At 36.6% G+C, this 24,716-nt stretch overlaps 1 protein-coding gene across 5 annotated transcripts in view; it reads left to right on the top strand.

The window, feature by feature from the left end:
• The window catches only part of CHD9 (chromodomain helicase DNA binding protein 9), a 158,515-nt gene that overhangs the window by 15,468 nt on the left and 118,331 nt on the right, over window positions 1–24,716 (top strand). Inside the window, exon 1 of one of the 5 annotated variants that reach the window (XM_030297145.2) lies at window positions 2,865–3,064. The exons of the other annotated variants lie outside the window; for them this stretch is intronic. The gene's annotated coding sequence lies outside the window, so the exon portion shown is untranslated. Of the gene's footprint in view, window positions 1–2,864; window positions 3,065–24,716 lie in introns of those variants that run through there. 5 annotated transcript variants of the gene reach the window in all.

Genomic DNA, 24,716 nt, shown 5'->3' with positions numbered 1-24,716 from the left:
TTGAATCTTACCTTGTTAACAGTGATGGAAAGTTTTACATTCCTATAAATATTCTTGAATTTTGTTCTGAGATAGTTACTTTGAAATCCGTTTATCTGTATAAGATCTGTTTTTGGGCTTTGTTAGGCTGGACTAGAGCAATCTTTAGGGTTAATTTTCCCACACTCCTGACACAATAGCCTTCTCTGTCCAGTACCTTGTGAAATACAAGATTTTCCACTATGACTCTGATGGGAAGATGAACTATTCTTGGCCCTAGTGAGAAGTCAGCTGTTTTCAAGTAGTTTGTTCTGGGCCTTGGGTAGTTTCTCCACAAACTAGTAGCACTAATCCATACTTACTTAAAACCTTATGAAGATCTCTAGAGGTGTTTCCCTGTGAAGCTCTCTCATCTCCAGAACATTCCCCAGCAAACTAGCTGCCTTGGCTTTCCTGGACTTCCAGCTTTGTCTCAACGCAAGGAGGCTGTAAGATTCCATGTGGCTGCCTCTTTCCCTGTTCTGCCGTGTGGAAACCCTCTCCTTGAAGTAAGTAAGCTAAGACAGGAGTCAATCTTAGCTCGTCTGTTTCCCTTCTCTCAGGGATCACTGTCATGGGTTACCTGATGTCCATTGTTTAAAAGCTATTGTTTTATGTATTTTGCCTGGCTTTTCAGTTGTTTCAAACATGAGTGTAAATCCAGTTCCTATTACTTCCACTCTGGCCTTAATTGGAAGACTTACACTGCTATTTTAATGACTTTATAATAATTTGTAATGTAGAAGTGCCATAATTTTTTAACCAGTTTGTTTTTGGATAGTATAATGAACATCATTGTAGATAAATTGTTGTGTATACCCATGATTAGACAGAGCCCTAGGAAATCAAGGTAAATGTACAGACTTTCCTTTGAAGACTTGTATAATTATGAATCATAATAAAAACACAAATAGCCAATAAGTTCGGAGCAGTTATAGTCACGTTCATGACTTTACATATATTTTCTCATTTAACCTTTGAAACAACTATGTGAGGTAGATCTTACCACCTATTCATTTTACAGATAGGGGCTTGAAGCATAGAATTGTTAAATAGCTTGCTCAGGGTCATACAGCTAGTAAACAGCACAGCAAGTTGTCAAATGTAGGCAGTAGGACTCGAGCCCACGTTACCCTCTGTTGCTTTAGGGTTTGGGAATATATAGTCATGTATCAATTTCTTGTTGTTGCTGTAAAAATATCACAAATTTGGTGTCTTCAAACAACATAAATTTATTATCTCATAGTCCTGGAAGGCAGAAGACTAAAATGGATCTCACTGGGCTAAAATCAAGGTGTTGTCAGGGCCGCATTCCTTCCTAGAAGCTGTAGGAGAGAATCCATTTTCTTGCTTTGCCAGTGTATGGAGGCTAACCACATTCTGTGGCTTGTGGCCCCCTTTAGCAATGACTGGTTGAGTCGTTCTCTCATTCATTGTATGACCATCATCTACCTCTTTCTTCCACTTATAAGGACTCTTGTGATTACTCTGGGTCCTTGAACAATCTAGGATAATCTCCCTCTATTTTAAGGTCAACCTTAATTTCATCTGCAGTCTGAATTTTCTTTTGCAGTGTTAACATATTTACAGATTTGGGGGTTTAGGAGGTTGATATCTTTGGAGGGGGGGTCATTATTATTCAGCCTTCCACATAGCCATGAGGCCAATTAGAAGATACTCCTTTAAAGAATGAATTTAATGTTTTTTTGGTTTTTTGTTTTGTTTCTGAAAGAGAGAGAGAGACAAAGCATGAGCCAGGGATGGGGCAGAGAGAGAGGGAGACACAGAATCTGAAGCAGGCTCCAGGCTGCAAGCTGTCAGCACAGAGACTGATGTGGGGCTCGAACTCAGGAACTGTGAGATCATGACCTGAGCCAAGTCAGATTCTTAACTGACTGAGCCACTCAGTCTCCCCTAAAGAATGAATTTTATAAGGACCTAGTTTATGACTTTATGACTTCTCGTTATGAAAAGCCTGTTTGAGTATCTTATCCTTATTTTCCTCTTTAGTCTTTTCTCTCTGCTAGGAGAGACTCATGCTAGGAGTCATCTAGTGATCTAGAAGGTAGTGATTTAGAGTTGGCTATCCAAAATTTACAGTTTCACATTTCCCAATAATGCATATTTAACTGATATAAATAAATTCAACAATTTTCAAAAAAAAGCCCCACAATTTTTATTCATTCAGTAATTATTCAGCAAGCCCCTGTCCGATACCAGACATTGCAGTGGGTACTTTTTATAAGTATCACGTTTTATCTTCACAATGATCTTAGGATGTTAACAGCGGCATCTTAATTTATAAATGAGGGAACTGGACTTAGGATAGTTTATAAATCACAGACCTAAGAGTTGAACCCAGATTTGAGAAAAGTAGGTATTGAGAACAGATAAAGAGGTTATGATTTTGTAATACATAATCTATTTTTACTTGTTTAAAAAATTTTTTTAAATGTTTTATTTATTTTTGAGAGAGACAGAGGCAGAATGTGAGCAGGGGAGGGGCAGAGAGAGGGGGAGACACAGAATCTGAAGCAGGCTCCAGCTCTGAGCTGTCAGCAGAGCCCGACATGAGGCTCGAACTCACGAGCTGTGAGATCATGACCTGAGCCGAAGTCGGACGCTCAACCGACTGAGCCACCCAGGTGCCCCTTAACTTGTTTTAATAGTTTCCATTAATATTGATTACAGAATAATTTTATGTAATTCCAAGCTAAGTCATTAGATATTGTAATACTGCATGGATCAGTACTATTTTTTTTTCCAGATAATCTGTTTTCCAAAGTGTTGCTGTATTTTATTTTGTAAAAATGCTCTTACTGACTCTTCTGCTTTATGTCATGTACTTTTAGCACTTTCTTAATGTTACTCATGTGGTTGTATGTTACTGAACTGAGGCATAATACTAGAAAGTAGAAGCCATGAAGTTTTGTCACCAGAAAATGAAACTATTTATGAAGGAAAAGAATAAGATCGTTTTCATCTTGGTTCTTGGCATCAGTCACTTGTTTCTCAGTTCTGGTGTCAGACAACAAATATTTTGGAGGTGAGTTTTCAGATGTAAGTTTCTTTGATAAAGTGGAGAAAGCATTGAATTTAGAGTCAGGAGGACTGGGTTCAAGTCCTGACCCTGTCATAATTGGCATAGGAGTCTTAGGCAAATTACCTTCTCTGCAGTTTTCTTGTCTGTAATATATGAATGTAGTTGGAATTTCTGATTAATAAATGTGACAATGAATTTGAAAGTGCTTTTATAAATTGTTAAGTCAGCTTGTTGTTTAATAATGATGCCTTGCTTTAAGGATTTTTTTAAATTTTGGGAACTAGAAGTAGTTTTCTTTTTTTTAAGTTTATTTTGAGAGAGAGAGCACAAGCAGGGGAGGGGGAGGGACAGAGAGAGGGAGAGAGAGAATCCTAAGCAGGCTCCAGGCTGTCAGCACAGAGCCCAAAGTGGGGCTCTATCCCATGAACAGTGAAATCATTACCTGAGCTGAAATTAAGAGTTGGATGCTCAGCCAGCTGAACAACCCAGGCACCCCAAGAACTAGAAGTAGTTTTAATCATGAATCAATTTTTTAGAAGTTTGCAGTTTTAGGACCCAGATGTAAAGTTTACATAGCTTTCTGGTGGTATAATCTAAAAAAGATTCTCTGATCCTATTTCCTTGTTACTGTTTGTTTTTCTTATATAACCATTTTTTTCGTATGCAGGCGTGCCTCTGATATTTGTGGGCCCCAGGGAAAAGAACAAATAGAAGCTCTGATTATTGTATGTGAGAATATTTAGAAGTTGTAAATAGAACCAATAAACTGTTAAATATGTTCTGTCCTTCTTCCTTGACAAACAGAAGCACTGGTTTGAATTTAGAAATCTTGGACTGTAGAGTTCCAAATCCAGAATATGGCAGAAGTGAAGCATTCTACTGCTCTTTCCACCCCTGGTTTCATCCTGCTTGTCAGAGGGGCTTCACATACAAGTGTGGACTTCGTAGCCTCCGTCTACAACTCCACCTCCCTCTTCACATCTCTTTGTCCTAAGCACGCACATATTGGCCATATATATCCCTTGCCCTACAAGGAATTCCTTGAGAGAACAGACCTAGGGAATAAATGGAGGTGGGCTCTGCAAGTAGGTGTGAGGCTGTTTTAGGTAGAGAATTCCTGCATACCTGGAGCACGTTTTGCAGAGGGAAGAGATAATGTATCTTTTTGGCCCTGAGGAGGGATGTGGCAAAGGAACCAGACCCTCTACATCGGGCTGCCCAAGGAAGGGACCCCTCTTGCCTGATCTAAAGGAAAGCATTTTCGTTATGAGGAGTGAGATAGATTTGCTTAGTTGGTGAGAGCCAGTAAATAATGAGGGATGTGAATAGCTTGTCTATGACCAGGAGAATTGTTTTCTCTCTGGAAATCATTATCTATACATTGGGCTCTGTATCAATTAAAATATTGTCGACTTATGAAATACTTTGAAGAGTTGGTAGATGACTGTACAGTTTAAATTTTTTCCCCTAAAAACAAAGCTATCTATGTTCTTGGGATTCCAGACTTTAAATTGAAATTGTCTTGTGGCAACATGTGTATTTCCAGTCAATTGAGTTGTTAGTGTGCAGTAAATCAGGAAAGTTATTTTTCGGGTTATTTTTTAATTAAAAATATTCACTATCCAGAAAAGTAAATAAATGAAGTAAATGAATGAAAGAAGAGTAAATAAGCGACTTTCACTTCAATAGTTGTTAACATTTTGCCATACTTACTTTATTTTTATTTATAGATGAGTACATACATTTTGTTGTTTTTTGCTGTATGATTTGAAAGTATATTGTAGTTATGAGACTTTGCTTCTACATACTTCCTCATACATCTCCTAATTACTAATAATTAATAATTTCACATATCATCTGAAATCTCATTCATGTTCAAGTTCCCCAAGTTGTCAGGACAAGCCACTTAATTTTTTGATAATTTTCATTTAAAATATCATCCCAAAGAAATGTTTTAACCCTCTAGTTTTGATCATGAGTGAGAATTAAAAATATACCAAGTCTTACTGTTTTGTCATTTAAAAAAAATTTCTAAGCCTGGCATACAGATTTTTTTTTTTTAAATTTTTTTTTTTTCAACGTTTTTTTATTTATTTTTGGGACAGAGAGAGACAGAGCATGAACGGGGGAGGGGCAGAGAGAGACGGAGACACAGAATCGGAAACAGGCTCCAGGCTCTGAGCCATCAGCCCAGAGCCTGACGCGGGGCTCGAACTCACGGACCGCGAGATCGTGACCTGGCTGAAGTCGGACGCTTAACCGACTGCGCCACCCAGGCGCCCCCTGGCATACAGATTTTTATGTATTTTCTCATTGCCAGGATGTCCTTTGAGCAGTAATGGTCTATAAATGACTGAGTTCCTCTCTGAAATTCTTGAGGTCTGCTCCTTACCTTTGTTTTAATGTACTTTCTAAATTTCTTTTTCTTTCAGGGAAAATGTTGGCTAAGATTGGGATAAATTAAAGGGATTTGCATAATTTGAGGAAGACAAATGAGTTGCTAAGGATCTCTTAGATTTATTTTACCTTGAAGGGAGAGAAGAATGAGAGAGAGATGTATCTGAAAACTGTTTTAATGATATATTAAAGAGAAATATAGATGACAGTACTTTTGGTGGGGGGAAAGCATCCAGAGCTGTTGGAATGTACAGAGGAGATAACATTTGTTTTCCAGCACTGTGGATTTCTTAAGTGTATAACAGCATCATTCTAATATTTATTAATAATGATATTAATGAAATGGGTATCTTTAATGAGCATGAGAGCCACAATTTCTCGAGTTTCTTATTTTAGAATTTTAATTTTTGGCTGAAGGTGGATATCAGTAAATTATACTTGTCATGTAGATTTTTTTAGAAACAGTAATTACTGTCATGTAATAACTCCTATAATAAACTTAAGCAAAAGTTGGAATGACAGGTATAGGAATAAGCAGAGCAATATAGACATTAGAAAAGATTAAAAGAATATATATGGGGCTCCTGGCTGGCTCAGTCAGTTAAGCGTCCGACTTCGGCTCAGTTCATGATCTCACCATTTGTGAGTTCGAGCCCCGCGTCAGGCTCTGTGCTGACAGCTCGGAGCCTGGAGCCTGCTTCTGATTCTGTGTCTCCTTCTCTCTCTGCCCCTCCCCCACTTGTGCTCTGTCTCTCTTTGTCTATCAAAAATAAATAAATGTAAAAAAAATTTTTTTTAAAGATGAAAAGAATGTATATCTTTTGCTCAGTTACTATGTAAACTAATTTTTTATAGTAGCTCAGATACATTTCTGAGTATTAAATTGGCTTAATGGAGGAGGCAAAATGAAATGCTTCTTTACAAACTTTTCCTATATGTAAAATAAGCTTAATATCTCAGCATGATATTGGAGGAGTTAACATCTAAAGCACTGTTTAATTCTTTTAGTTGATCCTGAAAAAGTTGTTGAGGAGTGGTATCTCTAATTTAAAATAGTGAAACAAATATTTTACTATGCATGATTAATTAAGCACATGCACCATCATTATAATTTGTTACTTTTGTTATATCAAGGTACTTGCTATTGTGAAAAATTTAATGGATTCATAAGGCTTTGTTTTTAATTGCTCATTTTATCCCTAGTGGATTAGCTGATTTATTGTAACTTCAGAAGATAATATCTTTTTAATGTTTATTTGTTTATTTTGAGAGAGAAAGAGAGAGCAAGTGAGGGAGGAGCAGAGAGAGAGGTAGAGAGAGAGCAGGCTCTACGCTGTAAGCATAAAGCTTTACGTGGGGCTTGATCCCGTGAACTGGAGATTGTGACCTGAGTGGAAATGAGGGGTCGAATGCTTAACCAGCTGAGACACCCAGGCTCCCCTGGAGGATATTTTGGAGACACTTTCATGGAAACTGATGTTGTCTCAGAACAGTATTAAGAAGCACTCTCCATTTGGGTTTAATGCAATTTGTGTTGTCATTTCCATAATATATTTAAGTTAAAGCTCCTTATAGTTTAGGTGAGCCAAATTCTTTTTTACATTTCTAATTTTTAGAAAAGCCCTGAATTAATCAGTCTTCAATACTTATTTAAATGTACATGGGAATTTCAGCTATGAAGAAGAAATCTGGCTTAATTTAAATGGGAGAAGAAAGAGTTTATTTTTTATAATTATTTAAAATGAGATTTCATACATTTGTGTCCTTTGTTAATAAAGCATTAAATACATTAAAATGCCTATTTTTCATTAACATTTATTATGTGGAATTGTAAATCTCCAGTAAGATTATTTTAAATTAATATAGTGTATGTGTGAGAATGTATAAGCTCGCTTTCTGTTTGTTCTGTGAACACAAGTCCTTTCATCACTGCATTTAACAGCCATCCACCTACCACATGATACTTTTTTTTTTTTTTTAACTGTTAGGATCAAAGTGATGTACCATTTAAAAATATCAGTTTCTAGACTAAGCCTTGAATCAGCATTATCCTATGTTTTGGTACATTTTAGACAACTTAGCTGTGCAAAAACATAAAAGTATAGAAGCATTATACAGATGCCTATAAGCCTACCACCTAGGTTTAACAAATGTCGTATTTGTTTGAAATCTGTTTGTTTTCTTTTTAAGAATAAAAAAAAAATGATGGATAACCGTTGAAATTCCCAGTCCTGTTTCCCTCTTTCCAAAGCAAACCACTATTCTCACTTTACTATGTATCTTTTCAAGCTATGTTTCTGTAACTTCATTGCATAGATAGATATATATCTATAAACATCTGGAGAAGGAGGGGGATAGGTAGGAGAGGAAGACAGAAATTTAAACTAAGTAAGGCAAATATTACTATCTATTTCATTTCATGGGTATTAGTTTATTTTCTCTATGTTAGAAATACTGTGTAATTCAACGTTAACAATAAAACAAAATAGCAACTTTGGAGTTAGCTTTGAGTTTAAAACTTCTTTCTGCAACTTACATGCCATGTGACCTTTGGCAAGTTTAAGTTTGTTCATCTTTCTAGACTTCATTACCTTCATCTATAAGGTGTGGAAAATATTGGTACCAACCACATAAGATTGTTTTCAGTGTTAAAATAAGCTAATCCATGCAGTGCTTAGTGTGATACTTAATGTTTTTGTGCCTATTTTCTAAACTCTTTACAGATTATTCTATTTAACCTTATATTTATCACTCACTAAAACATGTATGGAACTAAAAAGATATGCATGTGTGTATGTAGTAATTTGTGGTTAGATTGTTATTTTAAAAGGAAGGGACATATCTTTATTTTAATGAATGAGTAGTACTTACAGCAGTGAGAGATGATTTGGGAAGTTATATGGGTACCATGTGTAAGGTCGTGACTGCCAGGCTGAGTGAAGACATTGGTAGGGAAAAACTACAATAAAACCTATACCAGATGAACCTAGTATGAAGTGGAACACAGCAGAAACAGTTAGATTACTTCAGGTGAAGAGATCTACACTGGATGGAAAAATGTAACACTAGATTTCAGAAGATCTTTATTTTGCAGGTATCCACTACACAGTGATAGTTTGAAGGTGTGGGACATTGTAAGATAACTGAAGTAGAAAGTATAGAGTGAGAAGACAAAGAGTTTTGGCCAGAATCTTGGGGACCTGCATTTGTGGGACAGAGGAAAAAAGAAGAGACAAAGAATTAGACTAATTAGATCTAAGACTTTGTAGTGTTTCTAAATCCATAGAAAAAGTGATGAGCCACATGTCAAAAATTAAGATACTGAAGAGGATAAAAACAGAAGATTATTGAGTGACTCTGAGAAGTAATTGGTGATATGAAGAAAGGATTTTTTGTAGAAAAAAGATGGAGGGACAGAAACCGAATCAAAAGGAATGTATAAGTGGTAAGAAAATTAAGGTATCATCTGTAGACCACTCTTGAGATATTCAGGTATGAAAGGGAAAAGAAAGAAGAGAGTATTTTTGAAGGCTGAAAAGATGAAAAAAGTAGAATGAGTATTTTAAATGTTAATATATGTATTCTAAACTTCCAGGAATATGATATATAGCGTACTAAGTATTGAAAGCTTCTAATTACTGTTTGGGGAAACTGAGAAAATACATAATGATATATTTATGCAGAAGAAATTAATCTTGGTGTTTTCTGCAGTCTTACTTCATTTTACCATATACTTGAGTAAGTTGCAACTTTTTTTTTTTAATGTTTATTTATTTTTGAGAGAAAGAGACAGAGTGTGAGCAGGAGTGGGGCGGAGAGAGTGGGAGATACAATATCTGAAGCAGGTTCCAGGCTTCTGTGCTGACAGCTCAGAAGCCCTGATGGCGGGGTTTGAACTCACGAGTGGTGAGATCATGACCTGAGCTGAAGTCGATGCTTAACCGACTGAGCCACCCAGGCACCCCATGTTGCAACTTTTAATTTGAGATAAAGGTTATGTAGAAAGACCCTGGAAATAGTTTCTTTTCATTAACAGAGGATTTGCTTGGTATTTAAATGATTAAGTAAAAGAATGCACTAGAAAAAAGAAAGATGGTTATTTAAGTGACCATACAATATTTTATAATAGTAACAATGTAAATTCAGTGTAACTTTGCAATCCTCAAGAAAGTAATGAGAGTAAAGTTGTTTTACTTCCAGAGAATTCATTATTTTAAAAAAACATAGCCCTATTGAGGTAGGGCTCATCATGTAATTCATGTATTGTACAGTCTACCCATTTACGGTGTAGAAATAAATAATTTTTAGTGTAGTCATAGAATTGTGGAACTGTTACTACATGATCAATTTTAGAACATTTTCCTCACCCCGAGAAGAAACCCTATACCCATTAACAGTCACTCCCTAGTTCTCCCACCACTCCAAGCCCTAGGCAACCACAAGTCTACTTTGTGGATTTGCCTGTTCTGGACATTTGAAATAAATGGAGTCATACAACATGTGGTCCTTTGTGGTAGGCTTCTTTAATTTAGCATGATGTTTTCAAAGGTCATCTACAATATAGATGTATTGGTACTTCTTTTGTTGTTGTTGTTGCCAAATTTCAATTGTATGGCTATACCACATTTTGTTTATCCATTCCTTTGTGATGCATAGTTGGGTTGTTTCCACTTTTTGGCTGTTATGAATAATGGTACTACAAACATCCATATGTTTCCATTTCCCTTGGGTATATGTCTAGGAATAGAATTGCTGGGCCATACCATATTCAATGTTTAACCTTTTGAGTAATTTTTAGACTATTTTCCAATGCAGTTACACCTTTTTACATTCCCACAAGCAGTGTATGAGGGTTCCAGTTTCTCCATACTTGCCAACACTTACCTGTCTTTTTTGTTATAGCCACCTCGTGGTTGTGAAGTGGTACTTTAGCGGAGCTTTGATTTGCATTTCCTTGATGGCTAATGATGAATATCTTTTCATGTGCTTATTGGTCATTTCGATTTCTTCTTTTGGAGAAATGCCTGTTCATATCTTTTGCCCATTTTTAAATTGGGTTATTTTTCATTTTATTATTGAGTTACAAGAATTCTTTATATATTTTAGATATAAGTCTCTTAATCACATATGATTTGCAAATATTTATTTAGGTTTTTTAAATTATAAAAGGTCTTGTCTTCTGCATATAGTGTTGCTTCTTGCTTTCCAGTCTGTGTACTTTTTCTTTTTCTTTCCTGATTGCCCAACTAGAATATTCAGTACAATGTTGAATAGAAGTGGAAGAGCAGATATCATTGTCTTGTTCCTGATCTTAGAGAAAATATTCAGTCTTTTACCATTAAGTATGATACTGGCTGTGAATTTTTCGTACATGTCTGCTACCAGGTGTGGCTGTTCCCTTCTATTCCTAGTTTGCTAGTTTTTTTTATTATGAAGAGATGTTTATCTTCAACAACAAAGGGTTTTTCTACATTACTTAAGATGATCCTGTGGTTTTTATTCTTTATGCCATTGATACATCATGTTCTATTACTTGATTTTCAAATACCTTGCATTCCTGGATGAATCCCACTTGCTTATGATGTGTATATTTATATATATTTGCTATTATTTTTTGAGGATGTTTGTGTCTATATTGTAAGAGATAATGATCTATAGTTAGAAATCTTTATGCCAGCGTTTGCTTTTTAAAAATGTTTTTGGTTTTAATAGGTCATCTTGGAAGATTGCATTGTTTTTTTTTTTAATGTTTATTTATTTTTGAGAGAGAGAGGGAGGGAGAGGGGGAGGGGCAAAGAGAGAGGGAGACAGAGGATTAAAGCAGGCTCCATGCTTATAGCAGATAGCGGCAGTGTGAGGCTTGAACTCACAAACTGTGAGATCATGACCTGAGCTGAAGTCAGATGCTTAACCGACTGAGCCACCCAGGTGACCCTGGAAGATTGCATTAAACTGAACAATTAACAAATGTCTTTTACAGTTTTTGCCAGAATATAATGCAAGTGCAGATGTTGCATTTTATTCCATGTGTTACAGGATGATGAATAGGAAAGGAAGGTATGAAGATAAATTCATTTTTCTTTTTTTAAACTTTTAGAAGTTTATTTATTTATTTTGAGAGAGAGAGAGCACAAGCAGGGGAGGGGCAGAGAGAGAGAGGGAGAGAGGGAGAATCACAAGCAGGCTTTGTGCTCTCAGAGCAGAGCCCTCATGGGGCTTGGTCTCACAAACCAGGATATCATGACCTGAGCCGAAATTAAGAATTGGTTGCTTAATTGACTGAACCATCCAGGCACCCCATAAAATTCATAAATCTTTAAGTATTTAGGATTAATAAAATACATTAACAATTAATGTTGAGGATGTATTGTGACTTCTATTTTGTTATTTTTGTATTTTTATTATAGGGATATACTTTAAAATTTTTATTCCCTCACCCTCTTATTTAAAACACTCTTGCATGTTCTCAAAGTGCCATATTGAACTGTGGTTTATATTTCCTCCTCCCCTGTGCATACACACACAATCAGAATACAACCAGCAAACTTCTGGTACACATTGGTCCCCAAACTCATTCTTCAGGCTTCCTTCCAATATGGGAGGATGAACTACTGATGAAATCCCTTTATTGCTGCTAAGGATTATAGCATTTTATAATATAATATGGCTTTCTATTTCGGAGGGTGGAGATGGGTGGGGCAAACCTAATTTCCTTCTCAACTTTTAAAAATGTTTTGTACTTTAAAAAAAGCTTTTAAGACCATGGGGGAGGAGAAGGAAAAAAAAAAGTTAGGGAGGGATCCAAACCATAAGAGACTCTTAAAAACTGAGAATAAACTGAGGGTTGATGGGGGGAGTGGGAGGGAGGGGAAAGTGGGTGATGGGCATTGAGGAGGACCCCTGTTGGGATGAGGACTGGGTGTTGTATGGAAACCAATTTGACAATAAATTTCATATTAAAAAAATAAAAATAAATTTAAAAAGCTTCTAAAATATATAAAAGGGTTGTTATTGTCTACCCTGAGAATCAAAGTTTTTTCATAATTTTGCCCACTGAATTTATTCAAGGTTGATTACTACTGGCTTTCTGTGGACTTCTCAGAGTGAGCTTTTAATAAGTTAAATTTTATTATAATGCTCCAAGAAGGGGAGGGGCGCCTGGGTGGCGCAGTCGGTTAAGCGTCCGACTTCAGCCAGGTCATGATCTCGCGGTCCGGGAGTTCGAGCCCCGCGTCAGGCTCTGGGCTGATGGCTCAGAGCCTGGAGCCTGTTTCCGATTCTGTGTCTCCCTCTCTCTCTGCCCCTCGCCCGTTCATGCTCTGTCTCTCTCTGTCCCCAAAATAAATAAACGTTGAAAAAAAAAAAAAAAAGTTTTAAAAAAAAAAAAAAAATAATGCTCCAAGAAGGGGAAAATGCAAGGCAGCATCTCAGAATCTTCTATAAATATGAATGTCTGAATATTTTACATTTCTTGGAATATAGCTTGTGGAATGATGCTCTGTGCAAATCCTATTTCACTTGTTATGCCTTTGCTCATGCTCCGCTCCCTCCTTTGACCATCTTCTCATTATCTTTCATTATAAAAATTAACTTATTCCGGGGCATGTGGGTAGCTCAGTCATGATCTCATGGTTTGTGTGATCGAGCCCTGTGTCAGGCTCTTGCTGTCAGCATGCAGCCTTCTTTGGATTCCTTTTCCCCCCATGCCCCACCCCTCCCCTGCTCATTCTCTCTCTCTCTCTCAAAAAATAAATATTTTAAGAAATTGAGTTATTCCTAGACAACACAGACCCAAGTGTCCTTTTCCTTTGTGATTCTTTTAGCTGTTCCCCCAAACATCTGATTATTGTTTTGCTTCCTTTTCACATATATGAAGTGTTATTTTTATAGTTTCTACAATAAGAATACCAACTTTTTTGTGGATGGCATTCAATCTCCTATTTCTGTTTCCCAGAGAGTCTCTTGTTGAATATATTACCTGTATGTACTAACTATTTTCTAAATTGGTTATCTATCACACACCAATAGACTAGCATAAGTTATAGAAATTAAGATAATATAATCTAATTTTAGTTTGTAGTGTAGTAATTAATTAAAACTAATAAAGGAAGAGGAATTATTAAATAGATAAATGAGGGTAAAATTAATCCTTCATTTACGTTCACTTGGTAAGTACATTTTAAAATTAATTTTATTAAGATAATATTTACGTACGAGAAAATATACCCATTTTGAGTGTAATTTGATGTGTTTCAACAAGTGTATGTACCTTTGTAATCAGTACCACAATCAAGATAAAGAACATTTCCATAATGCCCCAAAGTTCCTTTTTTCCTCTTTGCAGGCAGTCACCCTCTCATCCCTGGTCCCTGGCACTCACCTTTGTCACTATAGATTAGTTTTGCCTGTTCTAGATTGTATATAACTCTAACCATATTGGTGTGTATCCTTTTGTGTCTGACATTTTTAACTCTGCATAATATTTTTGAGATCTACCTTTGTTAGTGGTTTGTTGTTTTTTTTTTTTTTTGAGGTATAATTTAAATATTAAAAAAAAAGTCATTCTTGGGGTGCCTGGGTGGCTCGGTCAGTTAAGCAGCTGACTTCAACTCAGGTCATGATCTCGTGGTTCCTTGAATTCAAGTCCTGTGTTGGGCTCTGTGCTGACAGCTCAGAGCCTGGAGCCTGCGTCGGATTTTGTGTCTCCGTCTCTCTCTCTGCGCCTCCCCACTCATCTCTCTCTGTCTCTCAAAAATGAATAAATTGTTAAAAAAGAAAAAAGTCATTCTTTTTAGTGCATAGTTCTGACAAATAAATATGTAGGTGGAGTAACCACCACCACTAATCAAGTTATAGAATAATTCCATGTCCCTCCCGAATTCCTTTATCCTATTTTGTAGTAACCCTTCCCCCAGTCTCCAGCTGCTGACATGCACTGATTTTTACCCTTATATTTTTGCTACTTTGAGAATGGTGAAATGATGTAACCTTTGAGTCTGGCTTTTACTCAGTATAATGCATTTGTGATTCAGTTATATTGTTGTGTGAGTCAGTAGTTGGTCCTTTTTATGGCTGACTAGCAGTCCACTTTATTGTCCATTTACTTATTGATAAACGTGTGAGTTATTGCTAGTTTTTGACTATATGAATAAAGCTTCTGTGCACATTCAGGTTCAGTCATTTTGCATACAAGTTTTCATTTCTTTTTGGGTATATACTAAGATAATGGGTCATATGTTATGCATATGTTTAACTTCATAACAAATTACCAAACTGCTTTCAAAAGCAGCTACACCATTTTACATCCCTACCAGGAGGTCCAAATTCTCCCTCCTCTTCAATCTTTGGTATTGTCAGTCTTCTTAATTTTAACCAATTGATTGGGTGTGTACTGTATCTCATTGTTTTAATTTGTATTTTCCTGATGGATAATGAGATTGAGCACCTTTTCATGGGCTTATTGGCCAAAAGTGCATATCATCTTCAATGAAATGTCTGTTGAAGTTTGTACAGTCAGCCATGGAAAAGATGAATGTCTCTAATGTGGTTAAGACCTGGAAAAGAGGTGTGTGTCCCATGTGTATGTCATGTTGTGTTTGGGACAGGAGAGGAGGGTGAGGTAGGAATTGTAAGATCCAGCAATAGTTTATAGAATGAAATCTAATTAGGCAGTTGTGTGGGATTAAGGAGGTCAAGCCACATATGTCACAGGCTCCTGAAAGCAGATGAGTGAGAAAATAGCATCCAGAAATCTAAGAGTAGGCACTATTTAGAGACAGATAACAGTCATAGGAACAAGGCTTCAAAGACAGCTACTGGCATTAGGAGAAAGGAATCTTAAGACTTTAACCTAGATTTAGAGGTCTAGTCTATTAGCCTCTTACTATGTAAATTGAAGCCTAAAGAACATAAATCTTTTTTTATGCAGGTTTTTTTTGAGACATAATTTACATCTGGTAAAATTTCATCTTTATTAGTGTACAGTTCTATGAGTTTTGACAAATGAGTGCATCGTGCAAAACCACACTACAGTCAAGATAGAGAATTTTGGGGGCGCCTGGGTGGCTCAGTAGGTTGAGCTTCCGACTTCGGCTCAGGTCATGATCTCACAGTTTGTGAGTTCAAGCCCCACGTCGGGCTCTGTGCTGGCAGCTCAGAGCCTGCTTCGTATTCTGTGTCTCCCTCTCTCTGCTCCTCCCCTGTTCACACTTTCTGTCTCCCCCTCTCTCAAAGAAATAAATAAACATAAAAAATTTTTTTAAAAAGAGAATTTTGTAATCCTTCCCCCTCCCCACCCCCCACCCTGGCCCAAAATATTCTCTCGTGCTTCTTTGCAGTCAGTCTTTCCTTCAAGCCCTACCCTGGCAACCAGTGGTTATTTTTTTTCTTCGTAGTTTTGCATTTTTGAGAGTATTGTATGGAATGGAATCGTGGCACGTTGCCTCTTTGGTCCGGCTTCTTCCACTTAGCATAATGTATTCTTTGTTGCATGTAAGGGGTAGTGTGTTCTTTCATGTTACTGAATAGCATATCATCATATGGATGTTCCATAGATAGTGTATGCATTCACCAGTTAAAGGACATTCACGTTGTTTCCAGACTTTGGCAATTATGAATAAAGGCTCTACAAACATTTATGTACAGGTTTTTTATCACTAAATATTTTCTTTTCTCTTGGGTAAGTATATCAGTGTGGGATTGCTGGGATCATATATTAAATAATCTTAAATTTACCTTTTTAAAAAGCAACCAGTTTTCCAAAATGCCAGTACTATTTTGCATTCCCACCGGCAGTGTGAAAAGAGTTCAGTTGCTCCATATTCTCTTCACCACTTAGTATTGCTAGGTCTTCTCTTATTTTTTTAGCCATCGAAATAGATGTGTAAGTGGTATCTCATTGGGGCTGAATCTGCGTTTCCCTAGTAGTGTCTGACAATGTGAGCATCTTTTCTCGTGTTTACTTGCCATCTGTTTGTCATCTTTGGTAAAGTGCTTAAAACGTTTGTCCATTTAAAGAAATATTTGTTTCCATGTTAATGGAGTCTTGAGAATTTTTTATAAAAAGACCATTATCTTTATCATAATAATTAACAGTAACCTTCACTGAATGCTTTATATATGTCAGACACTGTTCTAAGATCCTTTATTTGAATTGTCTCATTTAAATTCATAGCAACCTAGTTCTGTTAGGTTAGAAACTATGATTATCCTCATACAGATGATGGAACTGTACCAAATAGTGGCCAGGTTTCAGAAATACAAATTGAATATGACCTTAATTTGACAATAAATTATATTAAAATATATAAATAAATATATTTTATTTTATATATATATAAATATATATTATTTTATATAAATAAAATAAAATAAATTATATTAAAATTTTTTTAATTAAAAAAAGTTTATGATAAGAAAAAAAGAATATGACCTTTATTTATAAGTGACTACAGTGTACTTTGGCAAATATAGCAGCAAAATCACATATTGTAAAAAGGAAGTGATATCTACACTGAGCTTTAAATGGATGTTTCCTAGGCTACCTTTTAGAGGAAGGGCACACTAGACTAGGACAGCAAGCAGGGGAGAGGGGAGGAGGGAGGGAGAGAGAGAAAGAATATCTTAAGCAGGCTCCATGTTCAGCCTGGAGCCCAATTCAGAGCGTGATCCCACAACCCTGGGATCATGACCTGAGCCAAAACCAAGAGTTGGACACTTAACTGACACAGCCAACCATGTACCCCTTGATTGCAAGTTTTAAAGAGCTTCCTTTGCTCTAGTCCCACCATTCTTGTCACCAATAACATTGATAAAAGTAACTCTCAGGACTCTTTTAGAATTTTGTGGAAGCTACTGGAAGAAGTATGTAATATTATATTTCACTTTTACTGTTTTCTTTCTGAATAAAACCATCTGGAATGCCATGTTAATATGACAAAGAAAATTAGTTTGTCTTTTATAACAAGATACCTTTTTTTTTTTTAAATTTTTTTTTTTTAACATTTATTTATTTTTGAGACAGAGAGAGACAGAGCATGAACGGGGGAGGGTCAGAGAGAGGGAGACACAGAATCTGAAACAGGCTCCAGGCTCTGAGCTGTCAGCACAGAGCCCGACGTGGGGCTCGAACTCACGGACTGCGAGATCATGACCTGAGCCGAAGTCGGACGCTCAACCGACTGAGCCACCCAGGCACCCCCAAGATACCATTATATTTTACTTAAATATCTGCATGTAATGAATTGTTGTTTACTCCGATCAATAAGAAGATTAAATAATAGTCTTAAATTTGAGTTATAATCTTTTAATGTAAACTTTATTGAAATATGACATACATACAGAAACATATACAGTTTAGAAGTGAACAGTTAGATAGATTTTCAGAGAGTAAACGTCCTCTGCGTAGCCAATATCCAGATCAAGAAATAGAATATTATCACAATCATAGAAGCCTCCTCAGACCTCCTTTGAGTCACTACTTGCCCTCCCCGTAAGAGTGATCACCATTCTGACATAGAACTCATAGATCAGTTTTGTTGGTTATTAAACTTTATATGTATTTCTCTTATGTATCTAGGAATGACATTGTTCAATCGTAGGGTATATGAATGTATTAGTTATGCTGTCTAGTTACAAGTTAGCCACACATTAGTGGCTTAAAATAGCACCCATTTATTATCTCATAGTTTCTTGGATCAAGTGGGCGGGCACAGCTTATGTGGGTGCTCTGCTCAGGGTCTCACAAAACTGTAACCTCCATGTGCATTGGGGCTGTGATCTCACCTGTGACTCAGGGTTCTTTTCTAGGCTCACAGGGTTGTTGGCAGAATTCATTTCCTTGCAGCTGTAGACCTCATTGAAGCTCATTTCTTCAAGGCCAGCAAGAGAGGGTCTCCGAGCTTAGGAAAGGCCTAGCTCCCTTTTTTATAAATTAAACTTTTTATTTTAAGATAATGTCAGATTTGCATTCAGTTGTAAAAAATAATTCAGAGAGATCCAGGGTATCCTCTACCCAGTTTCTGGTTACGTGTATGTTTTGCTGTGTACAGACTTTTTTTCAGACTTTTGTATAGGGATATTTAGGGAAGTACTTTTCTTAGCTCAGATTTCCTATAGATAAGCCTTAGGTAGAATGAAATCTTTACCAATCTTAGTTTTCATGCTTTTATGAGTCTTACAAATATTTTGAAAATCTTTTTAATTGAAGCTAACATTTGAAGATACTTTTCAGATCAAGATCTCTTTACTTGTTCATCAAACTTGTTTTTTCATTGAATAGTATTACTCAGGAGTTAGTCACACTGCAAAATTAACACAATCCCCAAACTGTCCTCTCTTCTGACACTAGCTGCAAATTCTGGGGGTTCCCAAAGCTACCTTTAGTCTTAATAATATGTTAGCAGTACTTACAGAACTCACAGAAAGCTATTATACTTGTGGTTATGGTTTATTATGGGGTAGATTACAGGTTAAAATTAGCCACAGAAAGAGACACATAGAGCTATCTTGGAAGGTTTTGAACACAAAGCTTTCCCCATGGAGTCAGGTCCCAGCATTGATATGTGATGTTAGGCAGAGTATTGTCCCCCAGAGAAACTCACCTGAATGTCAGTGTCAGAGTTTTTATTGGAGCTCCATTAAGTAGACATGATTGATTGCCCACATGGTTGATCTCAGCCTCCAAGTTAACTAATAATAGATGACTCAAATAATAGATGACTCAAAGCCCCTCACCCTAAATCACGTGATTGGTCTTTCTGGTATGGCCAGCCCCACCATATGATCTAAGATGGACAGCTCCTGGCCTTAAACAAAGACATTCCTATCAGGTATGACATAAGTTATCTCCCAGAAGCTGAGGGCAGAGACCAAACCTCTCTTTGGGCAAGGCCAAATTCTTTACTTTAAAAGCATACTTACTGTTGTTAGAAAAGTAAGCTTTTTGGAACTTTATTCAACCTTTGCTCATTCATTTATTCATCAGATGTTTTTTTTCTGTGTGATATATAGTGTGTTCATCTCCAGGTAGATATAGACATAGTCCCAGTTCTATAGAGCTTACTTACTAGTGTATGTTTAGGATTTTGTTTCTTTGATTCAGTTAGTCAACACCTCCAAAATGGGATAGACCAAAATAATAGTCTGGGTTGAATTTTCCTATGGAATGAAATTGAAGCATTTGTTAACCTCTTTTAACAGTGTTTTTCAAACTTTTTTGACTGGGACCCAGTATAGAAGTGTCTGTTTGTGAATATATATTTGTAGCAGTGTGTGCGTTTTAAGATGTAACAAACATTTTACAAAACTCTGGTCTACTTCACTTATAAAGAATGTTAATGACTATCTACTGAATTAATGGCTCAAAATGAGATTTCAGCTCACAGTTCAAAAAACACTGTCTTAGACAGTAAGACCATCGAGAATAGTGTTGGCTTGTTATTAGAAGGAAATCAGCTTTAAAATGTAGGACCTGAACAGATACGATCTGAAGAGGAATTGTGGTGCAAGAGTACTCCTTTCTATGCGATAGTTTCTAGATGATCACTGGGAAGTACAGTATGGCTAGTACAAATGTTATTCAATAGGGAAACTTATGAGGACATAAAACCAGTATGTTGTTCATTTTGCTTTGTAGCTATTTTCTCAGACCTGCTTAAGGTGATTTCTGATTCATCTTTCCTCTGATCTTAGTTTGGCTAGTCTTTCTTTTCATTCAGATTTCAGTCTAAATGGCCTCCTCAGTTATACCTTTCCTGAATCCATTCTAAAATCATTACCCTACCACTTCGAATCACATCATCCTATTTTCATTCTCTGTGTAGCCTTTACCTTTACCTGATGTTTTCCCTATTTTCTTCACTCCTTCTCTAAAATCTTAGCTATATTAGAACAGGAACTTTGTCATCTTGTTTATTTACTCTTTTATTCCCAGCACATATAACAATGTCTGGCAGGTAGTATGTACTCAAATAATATATCTTGTATGAGTGATGTAGCTCATGTTCCTTTTAAACCCAAGACAGAATACACTTCTCTTGGTGAAACTAGAGTATACTGTAATTATCTTGTTCGTTATACCACATTTTTGTTTGTGCAGTCTAAGATTGAATTTGCTTTTTTGGCAAGCTCATTACACCATACACTTATTTAGCTTACAGTGAGCTAAAATTCCCTGGTATTTTTCACATGAGCTGCTGTTAAGGCATGTACCACTTATTTTTTACTTAAGTAGTTGTTTTGTGTATGTGTGCAAGCATGCCCATTTATAGATTCAGCCTCATAAGATTTTTTTTTTTAATCAGTATTTTTGGGTATGCATTAAGAGGGAGGCTAATTAAGAACTAATGGTAGGGTGGCTGAAGAGAGATTAAGCTGAAATGAAAGGCCAGTAGGAACCCAGGAGATTGACCAGATGGCACCAGTTCACAAATTTAAACTGAAAATATTCATTTGGAGGGGTTTAGTGCAAGCTGAGGAAATAGAATCTGTTTGATAAATTTTGGAAGGTCTCACCTGACAGGATTAGGTTTGCTTCTTTCTATTCTTAAATGTAGCATGACTGCACCAGGTTCAGACTCAGCATCAGGGTTACACTCTTTACTATCTGAATGATGTTCTCTATCATGTTTTGCCTCCTTCCCTACCCTTCCTTTCCCATCCATCCCACCCCTCACACACTGTACCCTCAAGATCCTAGCTGTTTTTCAAAACAGTCAGGGGAGCATTTTTAATTGTCCTTCGTCATTTATCAAACCTTAAATCACTGTGGCCTTCACAGCACTGTTCTTACAGGTCAGTGCCTCTCATGCTGTTACTAATTCTGTCTTTTGTGCTCTGCCTCTCTGAAACCTGTATGGCTGCAACCAGTGTTTTTAGAGACAGTTTTGTTTTTTGTTTTTTGTTTTTTTCCCCCCTAGAATAATTTCTCATTGTAAATTTTGTTTTCAAGTCTCCTGACTCCAGGTACTACATTTCCTACCTTACTGATCTGTCCATCCTTTTTTAGTTTCTGGTGATATGATGATACTTTTTTTCTTCCTTTAACTTTAAAAGTTCTATCTTTATAAAGTCAGTGACACACAACTGCCATGCCTAGACTGTCATAAACACCAAAAGGGCATATTTAACATCCGTATATGGTTCTCATCACTTCTGTTTCCACAAATAATTTTTTTCTTGTGGCTAGAAGTATATCCAGAGATGCGGTTTCTTTCATTACTGTCTTTGCATTATGCAAGATGAAATTCTAATATGGGACAATTACATATATTTTGTGATTTTTGAAATGCTTTTGACTTTTTATGGCTACTCTTCATTATCTAGTAAAATTATATTTCTTTTGCCTACAACTGCATATCAAGTTTACATGCCTTATTTTGTCTTCTTGCAAATGTATTTATTTTCCCCTCCTCTTAATGTCATTTATGTTTGTTAATAATCGCTTGATTAGGGGCGCCTGGGTGGCGCAGTCGGTTAAGCGTCCGACTTCAGCCAGGTCACGATCTTGCGGTCCGTGAGTTCGAGCCCCGCGTCAGGCTCTGGTCTGATGGCTCAGAGCCTGGAGCCTGTTTCCGATTCTGTGTCTCCCTCTCTCTCTGCCCCTCCCCCGTTCATGCTCTGTCTCTCTCTGTCCCAAAAATAAATAAACGTTGAAAAAAAAAATTAAAAAAAAAATAATCGCTTGATTATTCTAAGAGGTTTTTAGAAATTATCTCAGAATTCTGAAAATCAAAACTGGTTTTTCATAATGCATTGTATGGAAAAAATAAGTTGTCTTTCAACATAACTGATTCTCAATGCCTCCTTTAAAAGACTTGAAAGAGGTTTTTTCCTTGGTATTTATTTTATCAGTTCGTTTGGAAACACTGCCAAGAGAATTGCGAGTGTGATGTTAGTGATATCAAGCCAATTATGCAACTGCTTGGTTAATTTGCTTACACTATTGCCCTCCCACTCTATCAGGACCTGTCTGTCGAGGCTGTAAGAGTGCACTTCACCTTTGGGTTCTGTCAGAGTGCCATTGCCACACTCCAGTTTCTCTCTTAGTCTGGGGGGAAAGAAAACCCAATGATGGCAACTTGATAAACTGTTTTGGAGAGGTTACTGATTCCTAATAGAGTATCATAAATTTAATGCTCTATGAACTTTGGATCAATAGTCACCTGTATGGGAATGGTAGGCAATGGCAATACTTAGGAAAATGATTTTGTTTTTTAAGAGTTGAACTCTGCTGTTGTGTCATTGTGTTAGGTACTTGTCTCATCTGTGCCTGACCTCTTTCATCTGCGAAGTTAGAAATAATATTTGATTTTATTTTTAACCACATAGGAATATTGTGAAATGAAATAAGAAAATACACCAGAAATTATGGAAACTTTTGGGCTGGAAAATGGTTGTGAATTAACACATTTAAACATCTTCAAAAATTTTTTTCCTGTGGTGCCTGGGTGACTCAGTCATTTAAGCATCTGACTTCAGCTCAGGTCATGATCTCACAGTTGGTGGATTCGAGCCCCTTGTCAGGCTCTGTGCTGACAGCTCAGAGCCTGCTTCAGATTCTGCGTCTCCCTCTCTGTCTGCCCGTCTCTCACTTTCTCTCTCTTTCTCTCTCTCTCTCTCTCTCTCAAAAATAAATAAACATTAAAAAGAAAAAATACTCCCCAAGAAGCATTTTAGAAAAGGTGCTATGGGAAGTTAATATTATTTACCAAAGTGATATTTATATATAATATTTTAATTTTTTTTATTGATGTGATGTTTTGAATTGTTGTCTGGAAATGGCCAAACGTCCCCTAAATGGCCAAAGCTGGGACAATTTAAACAACAAATAATCATAGTACCAGATTATAATCCATAGAATAAAATAAATACCCATGAGTTTATACAATATATAGTGTATACTATATATAAATAATTGAATGAGTAAATAGAAGAGACAGCTTTTATTTACAGTAGAATTCCAATTGAAAATGTGGGAAGAATGATAACAATAGAAAATTTGCATTAGGCAAATACCATAATAATTGTTACAGGCAGGAACCATCAATACATGTTAAAATTACTAGGCAAATGTATATGAGAAATAAGGTATTTGTATAGTCTTGTATAGTAATAAGATACATATTAATTCTAAAAGGACAGGTTTATAGTAGAGAATCATGGTAGGTACCACTTTAACCAAGGAATCGAAGCAACATCCCTAGTAAGTGATAAGGTATACTGACATCACATATCCGATATGATTGATACGCTGAGGTGGGCAGAGTGTCACATTACAGTAGTAATGATGGTAATGTCGGAAGTCTCTGAGTATTTGTTTGCCAGGCACCATAGTAAGCACATTATCTGTTAGGTCTCACTACAGTCCTGGTATCACAAGGCAGATACTGATATATTTCTCTTTTACAGATGAGGAAGCAGAGGCCCAAGTAAATGATGAAACTGGGACTAAAACCCAGGTCTGGCTGACTTCAGAGCCAATGCCTTAATCACAACATTATGTTGAGAATAGCTTGTAGTGTCATGGCTAATTTATAGACTGATGAATTTAGTATATTTAATGTTAAGGAAGTAGTAAACTTGGTGAGGTTTTTATTTTATTTATTTATTTTATTTTTTTCAGCGTTTATTTATTTTTGGGACAGAGAGAGACAGAGCATGAACGGGGGAGGGGCAGAGAGAGAGGGAGACACAGAATCGGAAACAGGCTCCAGGCTCCGAGCCATCAGCCCAGAGCCTGACGCGGGGCTTGAACTCACGGACCGCGAGATCGTGACCTGGCTGAAGTCGGACGCTTAACCGACTGCACCACCCAGGCGCCCCTGTGAGGTTTTTAAAATATACTTTTTGATTTATCTGGAAGAAAATGAACCTTTTTTTTTTTTTAGTTTATTTATATATTTTGAGAAAGAGAAAGCACGAGCAGGGGAGGGCAGAGAGAGAGAGGGAAAGGGAGAATCCCAAGCAGGCTCCATGCTGTCAGCTCAGAGCGCAACGGGGGATTCAGTCTCGTGACCCATGAAATCATGACCTGAGCCAAAATCAAGAGTCAGAGGCCTCATTGACGGAGCCGCCCAGGTGCCCCACAAAAGATGAACTTTTAAACAATACAGCATTGAAAAAGGAGTACACACTAATATAAAATAAAAGTTAAATATTACTTGTTTTCATATCATGAATGGCCTTTTTATAAATAAATTTTTCATAAATAAATAGACTTTTTCATCAAGTATTCAGGTATTTTTATTGAAACCACTTA

Source organism: Lynx canadensis, chromosome E2, assembly GCF_007474595.2.
Source record: "Lynx canadensis isolate LIC74 chromosome E2, mLynCan4.pri.v2, whole genome shotgun sequence".
NCBI lineage: Eukaryota > Metazoa > Chordata > Mammalia > Carnivora > Felidae > Lynx > Lynx canadensis.
Note: the sequence above shows the minus strand (reverse complement) of the source record. Positions and strands in the feature narration are given on the sequence as shown.